Source organism: Brienomyrus brachyistius, chromosome 18, assembly GCF_023856365.1.
Source record: "Brienomyrus brachyistius isolate T26 chromosome 18, BBRACH_0.4, whole genome shotgun sequence".
Classification (NCBI taxonomy): domain Eukaryota; kingdom Metazoa; phylum Chordata; class Actinopteri; order Osteoglossiformes; family Mormyridae; genus Brienomyrus; species Brienomyrus brachyistius.
Window position 1 is genome coordinate 2484499 of NC_064550.1, and position 9612 is coordinate 2494110.

Below are 9612 nucleotides of genomic sequence, written 5' to 3' on the forward strand. Positions count from 1 at the left end.
TTTTGTCGAAATTGATATTTTCCCAAAAATGAGTCCATTAAGTCATCATCTATCGATCCCAATAATCAAAATAGCAAATACCATGAACCATCATAATTTGAATGTTTTGTGCGGGCTTTGTCTTCAGAAATTAGTCCCTATATCTTTATCTTAAATTTTCTTAGAAAATCCGTGTTTTTCTCCACTCACTCACGGCATGACTGGGACTCCCCCCACCGATTGTTTGGTATCACCATGAAGCGAGGCCGTTACGGATGTAACTCGGTCATTTTTTGTCCGATTCCAACAAACCATACATTATTTTGAAGGTTTTAAAAAGGAGAATCTAAAAAATAATAATAACTCCATTTTGAAAATTTCCTCATTCTGACTCATTTTGCCAGCACGGGTCACATATGTGCATAAATAATAAGGTTTCATAAGGAACAGGTGTGGGCCATTAAGCATTACTCAAACACTAGGGATGCAGTGATACAAGGAACACAGGAAATGCCAGGAATACAGGACACACATACACAAACTGGGTACAGGTAGGTTTAACTGGGGACAATGACACAAGCAACATAATTTAACATGAGGTTTACAAAAATATAGCTCTGGAATACAAATGCCCAAAATGTCCAGCCAGTCCTGAACTTGCAATGGCATGGGATGCATGGTTCACAGTCACATGCTCAGCAAATGGAACAAGGGAAACTGTGTGGACTGTGAATGGAGTTAAACCTAGGGGAACACAGGGAACAGAATGGGATGACCACCGACACCCACTGGCCAAATGGGGAAACGACAGACAACGGGACAAGGACCTGTCCTGACAAATTCCTTCACATGTTAGACCTTATGCCTTAACTGATTCTTTGAACCGCCAAAAGCCCGTTACCACGGTATTTGTTAAAACTAATAAATTTGGGTGAAACAAGAAGCTTCAGGCTACCCTAATAAAGCAAATTATGAGGCTGGATGCTGAAAATACATGAGGAAGTACAAGGGCCATAGCAGAGGATTAACATCAAAAATCTGCTGATTGTGAAGCAGGCTACCCGGAGGTCATCTGGAGGCCCCCAGAAAAATAGCTTTTCTAAAACCATTTAGTGATTTGTCCTGGATTTTTATATAGATATATTTCACACCCTTGGCTCGGCAAAGGTTATTGTGGGGATCCCTCCACTTCTCTGCAGAATACAGTAGCCAGCACCTAAACTGCTGATAGCACTCAAATTACAAGCGCAAACATGATCTGCTTTAAATCTTGACAGTCACGGTAAGCGAACAAAACACAAACCAATTTCCAAACATTTTTCTTACATGAATAAATAAACTTCAACTGCAAATAAATGCCCTTGGCATTAAAAGCATTTCGGATACTTCTGTGTACCTCGTCAAGCAGAATATTTTGAAAGCTGTACCGCTTGGGAACAATTGAGAGAAATCTCAATCAATTCTGCAACTGGGGCATTTGGTCAACTTTTTCCTCACCACCTCCAGTTTACCCAGATAAGAAAATGGCAAATAAATTTATTGCTTTTCTGGCTTTGTATCGCCTGTTTTAATACTCATTCCCGCACCCCCGCTGAGTGGCCACCAAAAGCCATGCTCACAGTAACCAATGCCATAAAGCTGTTATGCAGTATAGCTTTAAAATAAGCTGGGACTCGTGATATGTCATGTTATTTTGTTGAATGCTGTGTTGAACGCTGTGAGTCATATGTATACGCAAAGTATGTGCTGAAATACATGGGTGAAAGCTGATGACGTCACACACACTGTATAAACACAGGTAGTTTTTGCTGTGTTTGGCCATTTTAGCTTAGACTAAAGAACTATGATGGATATCAACCATTGGACCATTTTGGAGATACGAATGCTGAGATCAGCATACTTTGTACAGTGAGTGTTCTGTAAACTTGTAAACAAACACTAAGTGCACAGTCTGACTGGCAGCCCTGTTGGAATGCTAACATTTCTGTAACTGCTTATTCTATTCAGGATCACTGGCAGTCCAGAGCCACTGGCGATCCCGGAGGCTATGGGTGCAAGGCTGCGAACAACTCTGGATGGGGCACCAACCCATCACAGGAAATGCTAACATATGTTATTAACATTTTTATTTAAGTGGCTTTATATCAGATCATGTTTTTTGGCTGGAAACTTTCACATTACTATAATTACTCTATGTCATTCTTGGATTGAATGTTTTCACTCTATTTTTTTTTTTTATTGAAATTTGTGATGCATGGTAAAGAGCGGTCATACCGCTACAGGCCAGTCAGTGGGGTGTGGAAACTATCAGGTTTACTCATTGGGGTGATGAGCCCCCCCTAAGGATAAAATCCAAGAATTGTCTCTGTCAATGGCATGCTTTGAAAAAGGACATCAGCAGCAGCACATTTGCTATTTAATCAGCCAAAATTCCTTGGTAGGTGGCACCACCCCGTAGGTGCGCACCTTCAGTTCCTGTCAAGTCCTTCGTGATTGCTTTGAAAGCTATTGATAGAACGGCACCAACCTACCTCAAGTGATTCAACAGGGCCTACGTTCCATCCCGCCCACCTTGATCAACATGTGAATGGTTCCTGATGATTCCTCCACCCGGAAGAAACAAATGTCATGCTAGAGGCTTGCATGTATGGTTCCACTGGTGGAATGAACTTCTGCATCTGATCTGTGTATTCCCTCATAACCAGCATACGGCTTAAAGATAAGATAAAATAAGATAGATCTTTATTGCCACTGTCACTACTTTCTTAGCACTTGCTGGGTTATGGTTTACCACTTTCTTCCATTACAAGGTGCCTTCTTTGAAGATATTTGCGTGCAGACGCTGCAGGTGTTACAGGACTTTTATCTATCTGGATCGGAGTACAAGGGGCTGATCAGCCTTTGATGCGTTTGCACATCAAGATATCCATAATAATGATAAGGATCTTCATAATGATAAGCAATCACCTATTTTAGGAAACTGGAGAAAGAGTGGAAATTAATGCGAAACAGCTGTTCCACTCACTCCCGATAACCAGAGCGTAAAACTGTGTAGCATAGGGGCTGTGTGTGGCTTAGTGGACTAAGCCTCTGTTCATGTAACCTGAAGGTCGCCAACTTGAGCCAAGCCTTGAAAAACAGGCACGTGTCCGTAAGCCCAAGTTCTACGGATGCCAGCAGTTATGACCCCGTGCTAAAAAACACCAAGCCTACTCTCACCTTTATGTGTGTCTCATGGAGAGCAAGATGTGGTAGGAAAACAGAGAATTTCCCCACAGGGACCAATGAAGTGTCATTATGATCAGGCTGCTGATCGCTGTCCCTAGCAGAGAGATAGCAGTTTCACTTGGCGTCTGGTAGTTAACACAATCAAACCAGGAGCGTAGGAAACGTAAGAACAGGTACAGGTTTTCTGTTTTGTGTTGCTGCACTGATGTAAAAATGTACCAGCGACTTGTCAAATGTAGGATACTTTAGTTCTTTTCCCGATGGACAGAGCTGATTTGTGAACACAGGCAAGCACTGGAGGAGGAAAACACTGTTTGAGTGAGACCATAAAGGGCTGGGGTGTAGCAAAGTGCTATGTGATGTCACTGAAGTGTCCGAAGTCAGCTGCCATAGCAGAGCGTTTGATCAGCAAAACCTGAAGGTTACAAATCCTGCCAATAAGTTGGGAAACAGCCTCAGGCAGTTGCTGGAACTACTGCTGTTTGCTACACTGGACAACACAGCAATGCACCCTGCTTAGCCAGAGCAGCTGTGAGCTCCGATTCCACATTGCGTGCCTGGTCCTTTGCCTTATCCACCACCTTCCCCCTTCAGCTGACTTCTTGGAACAACTGTAAAGGTCAGATGCAAAGATACTCGAACGAAGCAACACAGAATGGAGTAGTAAGTTGATTAAATAGTCAACACAGCTTGTTGAGCTCGTGGACTTTTTTGTCTCAACATATTCCTGAATTCTAATATTTTGATTCCCTTACTTTTCTGTACAGCTTACTTGCTATGACTCTCTGCTCCAGCAGGGGGAGCTGTAATCACATGGTTGTGATTGGCTTGGGAGATTTATGCAACCTGTGACCCAAACTGTACTCTGCTCCAGCTCTCTGTAACAGGGTGGGGCAGGGAGATATATTGATATATTTACATATATAAATATATTTTCAGAAGAAACTGGATACTTTGAATGTTTTCATCCTTTGTCAGCTGCACAAACAGAGTGCTTCTGAGGCTGTTGTGTGTGAGTGTGTGTGTGGGTATACCTTGTCCCCATAACGTGATGAATACCTGTTTGTTTTCCCTTATGGGGACCGGTTTCCTGGTATCCATAAGGGAAAACTCAATTTTTGCCTCTTCAGTGTGGCACAGAAGACAAAATGAGCAGCTCATGGTTGAGTAGGCTAAGCCCGTGTGCCTGTAATCAGAAGGTCACCGGTTCAAACCCAGCCTCAGCACGTCTGTGAGTCCTTAAGCAAGGCCCTTAGCCTCCAGCTCCCTGGATGCCACTACAGGAGGCTCCCTTCACAGACAGCTTACTCTACAAAGAGCAAATTGAAAGAGGCATAAAAAGAGAATTTCCCCATGGGGATCAATAAAGTATCAATGATTAATTTAATAAAAATCTGTGACTGCAATGAAAAAACTGAAAATGTAAAAAAATATTATATTTTGCTTGGTTACTTATGGTTACAGTTTGCGTCAGCATTTTTCCCATAGAAATGAATGAGCGGTCCCCATAAAGATATGTTTACCCGACATACGTGTGTGTTTAAAGCATTCCAACCCTTATGTCTTCTGACATCTTTTTCAATCTTTGTTAAGATTTCCAGTGAAAATTTCAAACAAATATTTCAATAGTATCACAAGCAAAGTGCTGTGCGTGTGCCTGAAACTACACTTCAGAAAGTTGTGCAACCCACAACAACCAATATTGGCTATGGGCTTTACAGAAAATAAACCCAAAGTTGCATAGAATAAGTGGACTGCGGGTGACATAAAAACATCAAAATTCACAGGTCTCTGCACCCCATCCCCGTGTACCAACACCGCCCCCACCCCATCCCCGTGTACCAACACCGCCCCCACCCCATCCCCGTGTACCAACACCGCCCCCACCCCATCCCCGTGTACCAAAACCGCCCCCACCCCATCCCCGTGTACCAACACTGCCCCCACCCCATCCCCGTGTACCAAAACCGCCCCCACCCCATCCCCGTGTACCAACACTGCCCCCACCCCATCCCCGTGTACCAAAACCGCCCCCACCCCATCCCCGTGTACCAACACCGCCCCCACCCCATCCCCGTGTACCAACACCGCCCCCACCCCATCCCCGTGTACCAAAACCGCCCCCACCCCATCCCCGTGTACCAACACCGCCCCCACCCCATCCCCGTGTACCAAAACCGCCCCCACCCCATCCCCGTGTACCAACACCGCCCCCACCCCATCCCCGTGTACCAACACCGCCCCCACCCCATCCCCGTGTACCAACACCGCCCCCACCCCATCCCCGTGTACCAACACCGCCCCCACCCCATCCCCGTGTACCAACACCGCCCCCACCCCATCCCCGTGTACCAACACCGCCCCCACCCCATCCCCGTGTACCAAAACCGCCCCCACCCCATCCCCATGTACCAACACCGCCCCCACCCCATCCCCGTGTACCAACACCGCCCCCACCCCATCCCCGTGTACCAACACCGCCCCCACCCCATCCCCGTGTACCAAAACCGCCCCCACCCCATCCCCGTGTACCAAAACCGCCCCCACCCCATCCCCGTGTACCAAAACCGCCCCCACCCCCATCCCCGTGTACCAAAACCGCCCCCACCCCATCCCCGTGTACCAAAACCGCCCCCACCCCATCCCCGTGTACCAAAACCGCCCCCACCCCATCCCCGTGTACCAACACCGCCTCCTCATTCCTGTGCACCTAAACCACCTTTTTGGACAAAGGATACAAAATATCTGTATCCTCTGGACAGAGACAGGTTAGTGCTCGTAATTAGAGAGAAAATGGGACAATTGTTTCTAGGGATAGCTAAATATGTGACATAATGTCATTAAGTACAGTTAGAGAGTGCAGCATTTGGATCTCTGTGATATACTGTCAATTATTAGAAACATAAGGAAGATATAATAAATCCTAAAACTACCTAGAAGGGGAGCAGACTGGGAGGAAATTGCATGCAGAGCTTCGTACGCTGTGATCCTGGCACCATATAGGCCTAACCATTGCAATCAGTTATACACACTCCCAAAAACCAGCAGCACGTCATCAGCAGCAGCCTGCCTCCGCCTTGTCTGCAGGACGAAAGTCTTTAGGAGTACATGTCTAAGTATAAGTGATGATAGTCCACCTGAATCTGCTTGAGGGAATGGACTGAGAGTTTGGGTGCACGTGTGGACACCCCAGTTAGCAAACTGTCAGCTTAGGAACTGAATTATTAAAGCATCAGTTAAAGATGTGTGGATGCCACTGGGACCTGTATGTGTATGGCCACGTTTCACGTGTACGGATTCAACCGTACCGGGGAAATTTATGCAAGCATGTTAGCACTAAATTAATCACTAACAAAAATCAGAAAATGACTGCTGGATGGTGTTGAGTAATTAGTTAGACATGTGGTTATCTGTCAGAATTGTTTCCTTTGATCTCTGTAGATAACCATGTTAGGACTCCTCCTTTTCCAGAAGAGATTGATAGCCTCAGACTCATGTTTGTCCGGCGATTAACTTTCTCCCCAACCACTGACCCCTGAAACTCACCATGTCACTTCATCCTGAGCCGCAAATAAAATGTGCACCTGATGTCACAGTCCAATGAGGCAATAAGTGCAACATCCTTGTCAAAAAGCAACAATATCACCCATAATTGATAATAGCCTTGATGCCTCATATTCATGCATTTCCTCCTACACCCAGCACCCTTGCATAGACTTTTCTTACTGTAATTAAAAAATATCATCTGGCCCCTTTACAATGTACCATAGCACTTCACCTATCTTCTGTGCCACACTGAAGAGGCAAATTAACAACACTGTCCAATTTTTAGCATCTCCAGGTAAATGTCAGCCACCCTTGCAGTTATACCACCTGAGAGGCAAAATATTGTAACGATTTCAGCAACAGTGGTTAAAAAAAAATCTAATATTAGAATTAAAAAGGAAAGGTCAATACCTCCACTCCATTACTGAACACACTTTGAAGCTGCATGAATATATTTCCCTAAACCTTCATAAAACTCCCGCACTTCAGCTATTATTTCAACAGCTGCTCTTTCTGTATTCTTCTTAGCATGCAAACATTTTATCTGGATTCCTCCTAAAGCATTCCCCGGAAGGTCACCTTCTTCAACGTGACAGCTTCCCTAACATCCAAGTTATCATCAGAGTTATTAATGGTCCTCTGACTCCCAAAAGTCACTGCAGAAAAGTGCTCTTTCAGATTCAGTGTCCCTGACCTCACTGTGCGCATAATATAAGTTTTTCCAAGAAAAGAGCACTTTTCAACTTGCATAGAAGGGTTATTCTGAAGAAAGCTTCCGTGGTCTATCTTGCATTCGTATTGTGCACCAAATGTAACTCACCTGCAAGTGTTGCTTACAGTACTTGTCATTTATACCACTGTGAGCACCATAGTATCATTATGATCCTCGTTGCGATCGAGTCCGTTTCTTTGTTATGGATGGTCCATGTCTAACATGGACGGCCAGCAATAACTCAATGCCAGCGTTCAGATTCAGGAGGTCATTCTTAAACACATTTCTCCAGCTATTTCCTGTTTGTCCTACTATTCACATCATGAGACAACATTGAATCAGCAGACAGAAAGCCCTTAGATATTTAGCGTGTACGCACAAACAGCAGTTATCCTTGGTCTGGCGAGTGGTGAGCTTACATGATGGCTGTACATATCACATGGAACCATATAACAGCTTTAGCCTGGAGGTTCCGACGTTCTTGGTCAGGGCACGGTAGGCTGATCTTCTTTGTGTACCCTCAAAGGAAACATTCCTCTTCACAGATCTGTTTTATGTCAGGTGCCTCACATGGAATATAAGGTACAGGCTAGATAACTCATTCATTGGGGGACATCAGTAAAAAAAATGAGGGGGGGGGGGTATTGTCAGAACATTGGAAATCGAAATTACTGTTTGTAAAGTACAAATAACATGCAATGTTTTCGATCTGTAATACTCCTGCTTTGTTGCTATTGAAATCTCTTGTCCTTAGTGCTTAAAGGATTAGAATGACGGACAGCACTCTCACAATAAAGACATGAAATATATTTGGCCTGATAAAGATGCATAAAGGTTTAACTCAGACAGCTGGCTGCCTAATATCCTGCATGCATATTATCTGCAAAAATTCTAGCTCTTTTAATACAACAAACCTCAAAGCATGTCTGAAAATAGGGTGACTTTTTTTCCAGCATATAATATTATTTAAGGCATTAAATTCTAAGGAAATAACAGTAAGTTATCTGGGATTATCATGTCCATTCAAATAGTAACAGAATAAAATAAATGTGTCAGAAATAACTTATTCTCAATAGCATTATTTGGCACCAATGCAAAACACTGAAAAGCAGAAATAAGGCTTCACCAGGTTCCCAGTCCTGTTCCTGGCCAGCTAGCTTTTAACAATATTGGCAAGAGTGTTTAAAAACTGTATATTCAGCAGTCCCCAAGGGCAAGGATCCCTAACACAGAGAATATTAAAGCAAAACTGCAAAATGTATTATTTATGCACAGCTTTTGAAGTTTAATACAACGTAATATAATATATTGTACTAACTGATGAAGAACAGACCATGAAGGAAATTTTATAGTACAGGTTTTTTTTTCTTCTTTTTATTTATATATTGGTTTACAATCTCTGTATATAATCAAGAAAGTTTCTTTGAGCCTTAGGAAGAATAACTGTAGTTTTGTCATGTCATTCATCACAGTACAGCAGTTAATATTTTGGGAAAAGAGCAATACGTTCTTTTCATCATATATCTGACACACGTATTGTTACGCGTATACCACAAAATAACACAATGAAACCCCATTCAAACTGGTGTCATACAGCAGACATAACGAAAGGCAGTTTGTCATAAAATGTTGTCTATATATCTCCTTTAGTTACTAAGCAAAGAGATAGATAAAAAGTAGTTAAAGAAATGGATTATACTGTCAGGCTCGCTTATTGCGTTACCCTAGCGGCTTAGTGTGTCTCATAATGACCAGTTATCCTGCCCTGATTGCCGTTACAGTATGTGTTGTACCAGTTACCCATTACATATAACGGCTTAGGCTCTGGTTGGCGAGTCGAGTATTTGCCCTGCTGTGGTCATTGTCAGTTTAGTGGCCCTGTTGTAATTACTGACAGTGGTGTCTGTGGCTTCCTTGTAACGTTTTTTTATAGTTGACCCAGTGTACTGGCCAATAAACCTCTTGGACTAATATTTGCATCCTGGTCTCCCTTTGCCTGGGTCGCTTAGGCCTCATGTATATTTTTTATACAGTGATATTATACAAAATCAGCTCTGTTCTGCACCCCCAAAACAAGCATCTGATTTGGATTTGCAGTTGTGCGTGGCACAATTCCTTCTGCAAAACAATATCTTGTTTATTTTACA